This window comes from Chiloscyllium plagiosum, chromosome 10, assembly GCF_004010195.1.
Source record: "Chiloscyllium plagiosum isolate BGI_BamShark_2017 chromosome 10, ASM401019v2, whole genome shotgun sequence".
Classification (NCBI taxonomy): Eukaryota; Metazoa; Chordata; class Chondrichthyes; order Orectolobiformes; family Hemiscylliidae; genus Chiloscyllium; species Chiloscyllium plagiosum.
In genome coordinates this window covers 29,054,906-29,065,695 of record NC_057719.1, presented here as the reverse complement: position 1 = coordinate 29,065,695, position 10,790 = coordinate 29,054,906, and positions in this window count along the sequence as shown.

The window sequence follows — 10,790 nt, the reverse complement described above, 5'->3', positions numbered from 1 at the left end:
ATGAGAATAGCCATGATTATATCAAATGGCAGAGCAGGCTCAAGGGACTGAATTGCCTACTCCAGCTTCTAGCTCTTATGCTCATATGTAGAAAGAAGAAACATATAATTGTAGAAATTGAAACAAGCAATGTGTCATTGCTATGTTCTGTCATTACATGGATGGCACTGAAAAACTGTCACTTCTTGTGATAGGAATGTGCAAAAAAAGTCTTCTGAATGTTAAGATAGTACTCACAAAGTATGATGTTATGGACAAGGCCCGACCCCTCAAAACATTCTTAAGCTGGTAGCCCAGACCGTAACTTTGGTATTTGTTTCAGGTGAGTGTACAGTGGATATTCCTAGAGTGAATTAGCTGGTCTGACTGCCAAGTTTTAAACAACAGAATTTATTTACAAAATTACAGAATGAAACACAATAGACCAAAAATAGAATACCCGAATAACTTATCCTAATTGAACTCTACAGGCTATCCCAACTTAATGATGCTGTTCCAAAATACTTGCAACAGTCCCAATAAACTCTTAGCACAAAAAGTAAAAATGACATAAAAAGCTTACAGGTTACAAAGTCAGAAGGGCAGAAGGGGGGAGAGAGCTTCCAGTTTCAACTGTGACCCTGAATCAACTAACCCCCAAACTGAACTGATCTGCGCAACTAAAGAGTTGGCCACGCCTCTTTTATTATACTTTTCTTTAAGATATGTATGCCTTAGGCTGGAGGCATTATCTGTTAGGGGTAAACAAAAAGGGCCCCAATAAACCTTTCAAACCCAGCGTAGTTGGAGCCTGGCCACTTATTTCCTTGCTAAAAGAACTCAAGTGCACAGTAACTTTGAGAAAGGGCCAGCTTTGTGACACCTCACCCCTTAAAAAAACCCATCAATATCCAAAGATGGCTTCATTTCTCAAAACCCCTAAAAATAGTTTTTAGTATCCTAAAACACACATACACATGCACTGACTATAAACATTCAAACATGCACAACTACATTCGGAATCAGTCTGTTGCACTCCCACCACTGAATGCCTCTGCTTCTCATTCGAGTCTCGACAATACGTCATCAATTACATTTTCTCAACCTGCCATATGCACAATTGTCAAACTGAATGGCTATAACAGCAAGCTTCATCTAAACAGTGTGGTATTTTTGTCCTTAAATTTCTCCACAAACTTCAGTGGGTTATGATCAGTGTATATGATTATCTCAGTTGTGTTGCTGGTAATATAAACACTGAAATGTTATAATGCCAACACCAAGCTCAAAGTCTCTTTCTCAACTGTTGAGTATTTCTGCTGATGAACGTTCAATGTTCTGGAAAATTACCTGCTAGGTCTTTCTATCTTTTCGTCATCTTCCTGAAGGAGCACCACACCGACACCCATATCATTTGCATCGATAGCCACCTTGAAAGGCTTTGCCTAATCAGGTGTGGCTATTACTGGGGCAGTGGTTAACACTGTTTTCAGGCTGTCAAATGCCTTCTGACAGTTTACTGTTCACTGAAACTTCTTGCCTTTCTTTAGCAATTCAGTGAGTGGAGCAGCCACACGGCTAAATTCAGCACAAACTTTCGATAAAATCCATTCAATCCCAGGAACCATAGTACTGCTCTTTTTGTCAATGGTATGGGAAATTCCCCAATTACTTTTGTTTCACATTCCATGGGGCCATTTGTCTGTTTCCAATAACATGGCCCAGGAAGGTGACTTGTGCTTTGGCAACTTCACTTTTAGTTAGGTTTATCACCAAGCTGAAGTCAATCAAACAAGTCTGATAAATGTTGTAAATGTTCCTTCCATGAGTGACTAAAAACCATGATGGCATCCATGTGCACCACACAGTTGGGTAATCCAGCAATGACCTTATTGGTTAGTCTCTGAAATGTGGCTGGTGTGTTTTTCATGCTAAATGGCATGACTTTAAACTGATACAGTCCATTTGGCATTACAAAAGTCGAAATTGCCGGTGCTCTTTCTGACAAAGGTATCTGCCAACAGCGTCTGAGCAAGCCCAACTTAGAAATGTAAGTTGCTTGCCCCACTTTTTCAACACAGTCTTCCAACCATGATATACATCAGTCTTTGTAACTGCATTGAATTTGCAATAGTCCACAAATAACCATTGGGTACCATCTGGCTTTGGCATCATTACTACAGGTGGGCTCCAGTCACTGTACTTCGATTATGTTGTCTTGGAGCATGCATGCAATCTCTTTCTGAACCTGCGCCAACTTTAGAGGGTTATGCCTATAAGGATGTAGCTTAATTGTAACAGTATCACTGATATCTACATCATGCACAATTAGATTAGTACTTCCCAGTTTATTTCTGCATATCCCCCCATGTAATAGTAGTAACTCTTTCAGGTCATTTCAATTTTTCTCAATATTCAATCCCAATTTTTGACAACTTCTTCATTGTCCAATTTAATTTGAGGAATGTCCAGTGCAGAATCCTTTGGACTTGGTTCTTCCTTCTGTGTTGTAATCATTAATACCTTCTCCTCATGCTTTCCCTCCATGTCAAAATACCTTTATAGCATATTTACATGACACACTCTGTGAGGTTTGTTCCTGTCTAATGTCTCTACCAAGAAGTTCACCTCACTTAATTTCCTTTTGATTTGATAAGATCCACTAAACCTTGCTTTTAAAGGTTAACCTATGACTGGAAATAATACTAATACCTTATCCCCAGTAGCAACATTGCGAATTTGTGATTTCTTGTCTTCTTTCTGTTGCATTGAATACTGCTATATTTTTAAATGTGGTCTAGCCAACTTCTCTGCTCTATTTAATTGTTCCCTAAAATTTGACACAGAGGCCAAATGCATGGTCTCTGAATTCTGACCTACTACTTTCTCCTTAATCAATTTTAATGGTCCTCTCACTTCATGCCCAAAAACTAATCCAAATGGACTGAATTTGGTTGATTCATTTGATGCATCTCTGATCACAAAAAGCATAAAAGGAATTCCCTTATCCCAATCATGTGGATAGTCTTGACTGTAGGCCCTCAACATGGTCATTAATGTTTGATGTCACCTTTCTAGCACTCCCTGCAATTCTGGATGGTATGCATTAGATTGGAATTGTTTTATTCCTAAGCTGTCCATAACTTCCTTGAATAGTTTGGATGTGAAGTGTGACCCTGGATCTGACTGTATCTCTATTGGTAGCCCATATCTAAAATTTTAAAAATTTAAGTAATTTCTCTACAATCCTTTTGGCTGTGATATTGCATAATGGGACAGCCCCTGGATATCTTGTCAATACATCCATTATTGCTAGCAAATACTGATTTGCACTTTTTGTTTGAAGTAAGGCACCTACGCAATCAATTAAGACTTTTGTAAAAGGTTCCTTAAATGCTGAAACAGGTCTTAAAATTGCAGGTGTTATTATCGCCTGTGGTTTTCCAATTACCTGACATGTATGACACATCTGGCAAAATTCAACTACATCCATGTGCCGTCCAGGCAAATAAAACTGACTTTGTATTTTAGCCTGTATTTTCCTCACTCTTAAATGACCTCGGAGTAGTAGTTCATGAGCCACTCACAACATCTCCCTTCTATACCCCACTGGCAAGACAATTTGATGAATTTCTGCCCATTTCTCATCTGCCTGAATATGTGATGGTCTCCAATTCCTCATCAAGACATAATTTTTCAGGTAATAACACTTAGGGATACATTCAGATTCCTTTTCTGCGTATGCCTTTTGATACAACTGTTTTAAATTGTCATCTTTCTGCTGTAACTCAATTAGTTCAGCTAAGCTAAAAATATTTGCATGATCACTGATTTGCTCCTGTTTTATCTCAACTATCTGATCAAATAAAGTCTCTGCTAATGCCACTTCAGCTTCCTTATCTATAGCCTTTGAGCTCTCCTGTTTCAACTGGTGACTTTGTGACCTCATTACCACACAATCAGGAAAGATTACAGGATAACGGTTCTGCATTGCTTCAGTTGCCTAAGTCTCCATTGGCTTTTCAACCACAGTAGCAGTACTCCTACCAGTGAAACAGCTATATCATTTGCAAGGACAAATTGTATTTCTGGAACTGAGAGTTTGTCCAGTAAGCCTACCACAAATTCTTCACTCTTCTCTGGACACTCTAACCTCGCTTTACTTAACTGAGCATGTTTTGTCTCACCATGAATTCCTGTTACCAGTACCTTTTCTGGCAATTGTCCCTCATGTGTACATATCTCCTCATCCTTCAACACCACAGATCCTGTGTTCCTTAATATTGTAACCTCTCTACCTGCTGTTCCTGGCCTATGTGAATAAACTTTACCCTTGTAGGTATATTTTCTAAGCAGATCTGGCACTTCCTCCTTAACCAATCTCTGATCAGCTTGTACACTCTGATTCAGCTTTCTTGCTTCCACTGTGCTTTATGTTACCACTCCAACAAAACTCCCAGGCATGTCCTGTTTCTATACATCAGGCTTTTTCTTAACCCACGAACACTAATTTCATGTGGCCTACTTCATTGCAATGAAAACACCAAAGCTTTTTACCTTTGTTGTCCCTTGGGAAGATTTCCTTTTTAACCCTGTGGTAAGTTATCCTTATAATCTTCACAGAGATTTACCTTTCCCTTTCCATGTGAGGATTTCTCTTTGCCCAAATTTCTATCCCTCGTCGATTGAAGATGATTTTGGAAGCCAAACTGTGTTTCATAGATCAACTCATAATCATCAGCCACTTCAGCTGCTACCCTTGCCGTTTTAACTCTCTGCTCTTCCACATGAGTGTGCACTACTTCAGGCAGTGAATTTTTGAATTCCTCCAAGAGTGTCATAGGTTTGCAGTATTTTTAAAGCACTTATCCACCTATCAAAATTACTTTCTTTGATTCTTTCAAACTCAATATAGGTTTGACCAGGGTCCCTCCTTAGATTCCATTGTCTATAGAGGAACCTTGATTATCTGAATATCGGATTATCTGACAAGATTGCAAGGTCGCAATGCTTAGCTATAATATAATCCAGCATTCAATTATCCAGAATTCGATTAGCCGAACCAAATACTCCCCGCCCGTGACCTTTGGATAATTGAGCTTCCTCTATGTAGGCTTCTGGTACAAGCTCATATGCACTTAAGATGGCTTTTTTATCTTCTCATACTCCCCGATGCCTCCTCTGATAGTGATGCGAATACCTCACTAGCTCTACCTAGAAGTTTGATTTGGATTAACAAAACCCACATGGTCACTGGCCACTGTATTTGTTTAGCCATTTTTTCAAATGAGATGAAAAGGGCTTCCGTATCTTTCTCATCAAATTTAGGCAATGCTTGACCATACTTAAACAGTTTCTCACTAGGCTTCTGACTACCAGCAGCTTGCTCATCCTCATTCTCTTCCTCACTGAGCTACCCTCAGCCTTCATCTCCATCCTTTTAAGCCGACTTTCCTTTCTAAGTGTCATTTTCTGGAGTTCAAACTCTTTCTTTCTCTTCTGCTAAAGCCCTTCATTCGTTTTCTTTCTCTTCTGCTTTTAATCGTAACTCAAATTGTTTCATTTCTGCTGCCCTTTCCTTATCTCTCGCCTCTAACTCAAGCTGCTTCATTTGCAATTGAATGTTTGCCATCTCTACAGATCCTGATGGTGTTTTCAGCAAATTTAAAAGCTGAGCTATTGTTGTAATCATCTCACCTTTCCTCACATTAGGAGGTAGCTCTAACTCCAGCTTGCCTACTAATTCCTGCAGCTTGACCTTATCTACCTTTTTTAAAATCCCCAAGGTCACTTCTTCCACCTCTAGAAAACTCTTGGTGACTGAAAAAACCATTGCTATCCCAAACTATTTTTACCCAACCAAATCAACACCTGAAATAAAAGATATCAATACCTGCCACTCGCTGCCTCTGAGTCCAAACAATTCGAATACCAAATCCCAATTTGGAACTACAAACAAGTCCCACAAAGAGTCCCCAATCTGTTATAGACCAGGCCCGACCCCTCAAAACATTTTTAAGCAGGTAGCCCAGACCGTAACTTTGCTATTTCTTTCAGGTAGGTGTACGGTGGATACTCCAGGAATGAATTAGCTGGTCTGATTGCCAAGTTTTAAACAAACATAATTTATTTACAAAATTAGAGAATGAAACACAATGAACCAACAGGCTATCCCAACTTAATGATGCTGTTCCCCTTAGCACAAAGAGTAAAAATGACACAAAAAACTTACAGGTTACAAAGTCAGAAGGGCAGAAGGAGGTAGAGAGTTTCCAGTTTCCTGACTCAACTAACCCCCAAACTGTGCAGCTAGACAGCTGGCCATGTCCCCTTGATTATACTGTTTTTTAAAAGACATGAAAGCCTTAGGCTGGAGGCATTATCTGTTAGGGGTAAACAAAAAGGGCCCCAATAAACCTTTCAAACCCAGCCTGTTTGGAGGCTGGCCAATTTTCCCCCTCTCTGAAAAAAACTCAAATGCATAGTAACTTTGAAAATGGACCAGCTTCGTGACAATGAGGCCAATAAAAGGCCTGGATGCCCTCTATAATTTTTGGGAGAAAAAATAGACAAAATAAATGAATGGATAAAAAGCAAGATATTCACCTTGATGATCCGGAAGGATTAGATGAATAGCTGCCCTTTCAACCATCTGCTTCCCGAGCTGAAGCTACAAAGATAGGAGAGATATGCTGAGATCTTGTTCTGTGTCACAAAAACATAGAATGTATGTTTGACTGCATTCATAACAAGGTGGATTTGTCTGGAGAAGAAAATGATTTCTGAGTTTTTCCAGAAATAACTCACAATGATTTTCAAAGCCTTTCATTGTACAAGATCAAGCCATTGTACGGTGTGAACAAATTGAAAAATAAAGATATTTTTCATAAATTTGCTGCTTCACTGAGTTATAATTTGTTGTTTTTTGACAGTGATTCATTTGCAGGCAAATCAAGTGACATAACAGTTTAACAAAAAAAATTGCAAAGAACTGCAAATGCTAGGAATCAGAAATTAAAACAGAAATTGCTGAAGCACCTAAGCGTGTCTGGTAGCATTTGTGCAGAGAAAGCAGAGTTAACATTTCAGTTGTCCAGAACTGAGTTTTTCCAGCAATTTCTCTTTCTGTTACATAGTAGCTTCTTTGTCCCTTTCGAAGCACTGCTTAACAAGAATTGGTGGGCGGCCGTCTGCAATTCAACTTATTGTGATTTTACTGTATATGGAAGCTCGTTGCAATTCCGATTTATCAGTCCTTCTCCAACCAACGGAACTATCTTTTAAAGCTTTTAATTGAGATTAAACCTGTATGCAAAGACCTCATTCCAGAATAATGTATTAAGATTGTCTCCCAAAATGACTTTCCAGTATCTACAAAGGAGAGGTCAGATGTATGATGGGATACTTTCCATTTGGCTGGATGAGTACATCTCCAACTGCACTCAAATATCTTTGACATCATTCAGGTCAAAGTAGCCTGTTTGTTTGGTAGTGCATCCAGCACATTCAATGTTCATTTTCTTCACTAGCAATTCACAATAGCAACAGCACTACCAACAATAAGATGCACTGCAATAAATCACCAAGGCTCTTTAGACAGAATCTTTCATACCTGCAATCTCTACCAGCTTGAAGGAAAGGGACAGCAGATGCATAGCAACACCATCACTACAAGTTTCCCTTCAAATCACACACTGTTCTGACTTGGAACAAAATCACTATTCTATCAATTGATAAAATCGTGGAACTCCCTGCCTAACAGTAGTGTAGATGTTGTTATGCCTCATTGGGGTAGCACGCTGACTAATCCTGGAGTCATCACAAAAGTTCAAACTTTTGTCAAATTATGCAATATTCCCACTTTACATGTCTGATAGAATAAGGGAAACAGAATAAGGTTTCTTTACTTAACAAAAAACACTATTTGTTATTATTACAACACAAGGTAATCCCCTCTACTAATTTAAACCAGCCACACAGAAAAGTTCTGAAAATGTGTTGCTGGAAAAGCGCAGCAAGTCTGGCAGCATCCAAGGAGCAGGAGAATCAATGTTTCGGGCATGAGCCCTTCTTCAGGCTCATGCCCGAAACGTTGATTCTCCTGCTCCTTGGATGCTGCCTGACCTGCTGTGCTTTTCCAGCAACACATTTTCAGCTCTGATCTCCAGCATCTGCAGTCCTCACTTTCTCCTACACAGAAAAGTTCACCTTGTGCCGTAATCTGTTAAATTTCGAGTGGCAAAGAACTATCCCAAATATCATTATTTTTAAAAAAATTAACAACTTTATTCTTTAAGTCCAAAGGAAAGCATTAAACAACAACTATTTACAACTCCTTTCTCTTAAACTTATTTTTCCCTTCCACTCTACAATACTGGTCCGATAAATTCCCTCTTAAATTTATGACAAACCACTTTCAAAAACCAATTGTCATCTTCAGACTTTCTCTGTAGATTTCTCTAGGTCAGCTTTGGTGTTCTGCTGCACATATTTCTTATGGACAGGTACCTTTCAGAGAGCTAGTCTGCTGGCTATTATGTTGGTGCTTGGCAGCTCTTTGCTGTTCTCCCCTAACTGTTCAAAATGTCTAATTTTATCCAAATCCAAAACATTGGACCATTTCATTGTTTTGTTGTCATCCAAAACAGTAAAATTCAAATTTGATTGGGTTTTGCTATCTCGGGTATAATTTAAACTGATTGGCTGAATTAGAATTTATTTTGTACCATGGTATCGCAGCTCCAGTTATTTGTGTCAACCAAATATTACGCATTTAAATCTTTCAGCACACTGTGTGCCAGCCAGAAATTTCAGCTCCCTTAAAGGTACAGTACACATCTACAACCTCATAACAGTGACAAATATATAGATTCGAACCATGGGTAGACAATTGTGAACTTTTAATATATGACTCTCAAATTTCTTTTAAAGTTAAAACTCTCAAATTTCTTTTAAAATTTCTCTCTCTCTCTCTCTCTCTCTCTCTCTCTCTATCTATATATATATATATATATATATAGACAAAAATACATTGGGATTACAAATAGAGTGAAAAAAACCAGGGAAACAGTTCAATAGAACCAGTCTTCAGGTTTTGATGTAGACCCCTTCCAAAGACCTTCAGTTCTTCAAATTTTTTCTTTTGGCTTCTTTCACTTCTTCACATGAAGCACTGAGTGATTGATTCACAAATTATAAAGTCACTGTTTTGTTGGTTAAAAGTAATAGCTTACAGCAACTGGTGGGAGAAAACATCTGCTTGAGTGCTCTTTAGATATTTTACAGGTCAGATAGATTCCTGACCTCGTCTTCCAGTGATCTGAGAGCTTTTCTCTGTATAATTCACACCTACAAGCTGTTCAGCTGCCCAGGAACCAATCTGAGAATTGCCAGCACATTTTGACATCTGTAACTGGTCACAACTGCCCAAATCAGTCAGCCAATTGTTGCCATCTGAATCTCACTTTGTACACACACCTCTGATGCCATGTCATCTATTTACATTTCCAGCACTGCTTGCAAAGCAACAGTGTAAACACAACTTACAATTAGTTTCAGTAACTTGCTTTTCCTTCCTCAGTGCGGTAAAACTGCTGTTTTCCTAATTCAGTCCACAGCAATAAGAAGATGAAATAAAAAGAAATAGCCTTTATAGTGTCTCTGCAGCCCAAGAATTTCAGCAGTTCAAGAAGGTAGTTTATCTTGTTTAGAACAATCAAGGATGGGCAATGAATGGTGGTTTAACCAGTGATATCCATATTCCATGAATACATTTTAAAAATGCATTGGGTTCAAATCAAGATCATCTAGTTATGTTTGAATAAACAATAATCCTTCCCTTTTATACATTCCACAAGTTGATGATACATTCCTGAATTTGTAACATGGCTATAGGTGATACATCTGGCTTGCAAAAACTCTGGTGGCTTCTACAATTGTAACCATTACAAAGAGTTTGTATTTGGGTTCTATGTAAACCACAATTTCAGACAATTCCTTAATGGGGTGGTCAGTCGAAAAGTGGCTTTGATATATCAACTATGGATGCTTGAAGGGGCACAGAATCATAGAATTATGATGGTTCAGAATATTTGGCCCAGCGTACCTGCACTGGCTCTATTACCTTCTCCATCTCTATTATCTAGTGACAATCTCCTACCTTTTCCTCTTGCCCCTGATATGGACCAGACCAAAACCCCTCAAAACATGTCAAGGAGATATCCAGACCCTAACTTTTTCTTATTTAAAGGTAAGTGCCAGGCATTGCATTCTGGATGCAATTTGATTGATTAAACTACCAGGCTTGAAGCAAACACATTTTATTCATACATTACAGTTAAAACACAGTCAAAATTAAATATAGAATAAAACTGGCGAACTATAACTCTACCGAAATGCTTAACAAAATAATATATGTATAAAATATATATGTATATATATATATATCAATTATTAGTAAGTAATTGTTCCAATATAGTGACATCCCATAAACACATCCTTGACAAATTCAGCAAATAGATTGTCTTACATGCAATTCTAGCAGCTGGCACAGAACCCCAACTTTAGCAGTAACAGAGAGAGGAATCACAGCTTCCACATCCAGACTCAAGACTCCAGCAACTACAGAAAGCTAAAATTAAAATCCAAGTTCTGTAGGAGCTTGACCCCACCCATTCAGGCTGATTCTATTGTTCCAATTTTAAAAAAAGCTCAAAGACTCACAAGCTGTTTACTTTATTACATAGGACAGATTGCTCGGCACCTCTGTCTCAACCTTTCTTCATTAAAAATGGACAAAATGCCACAGTATC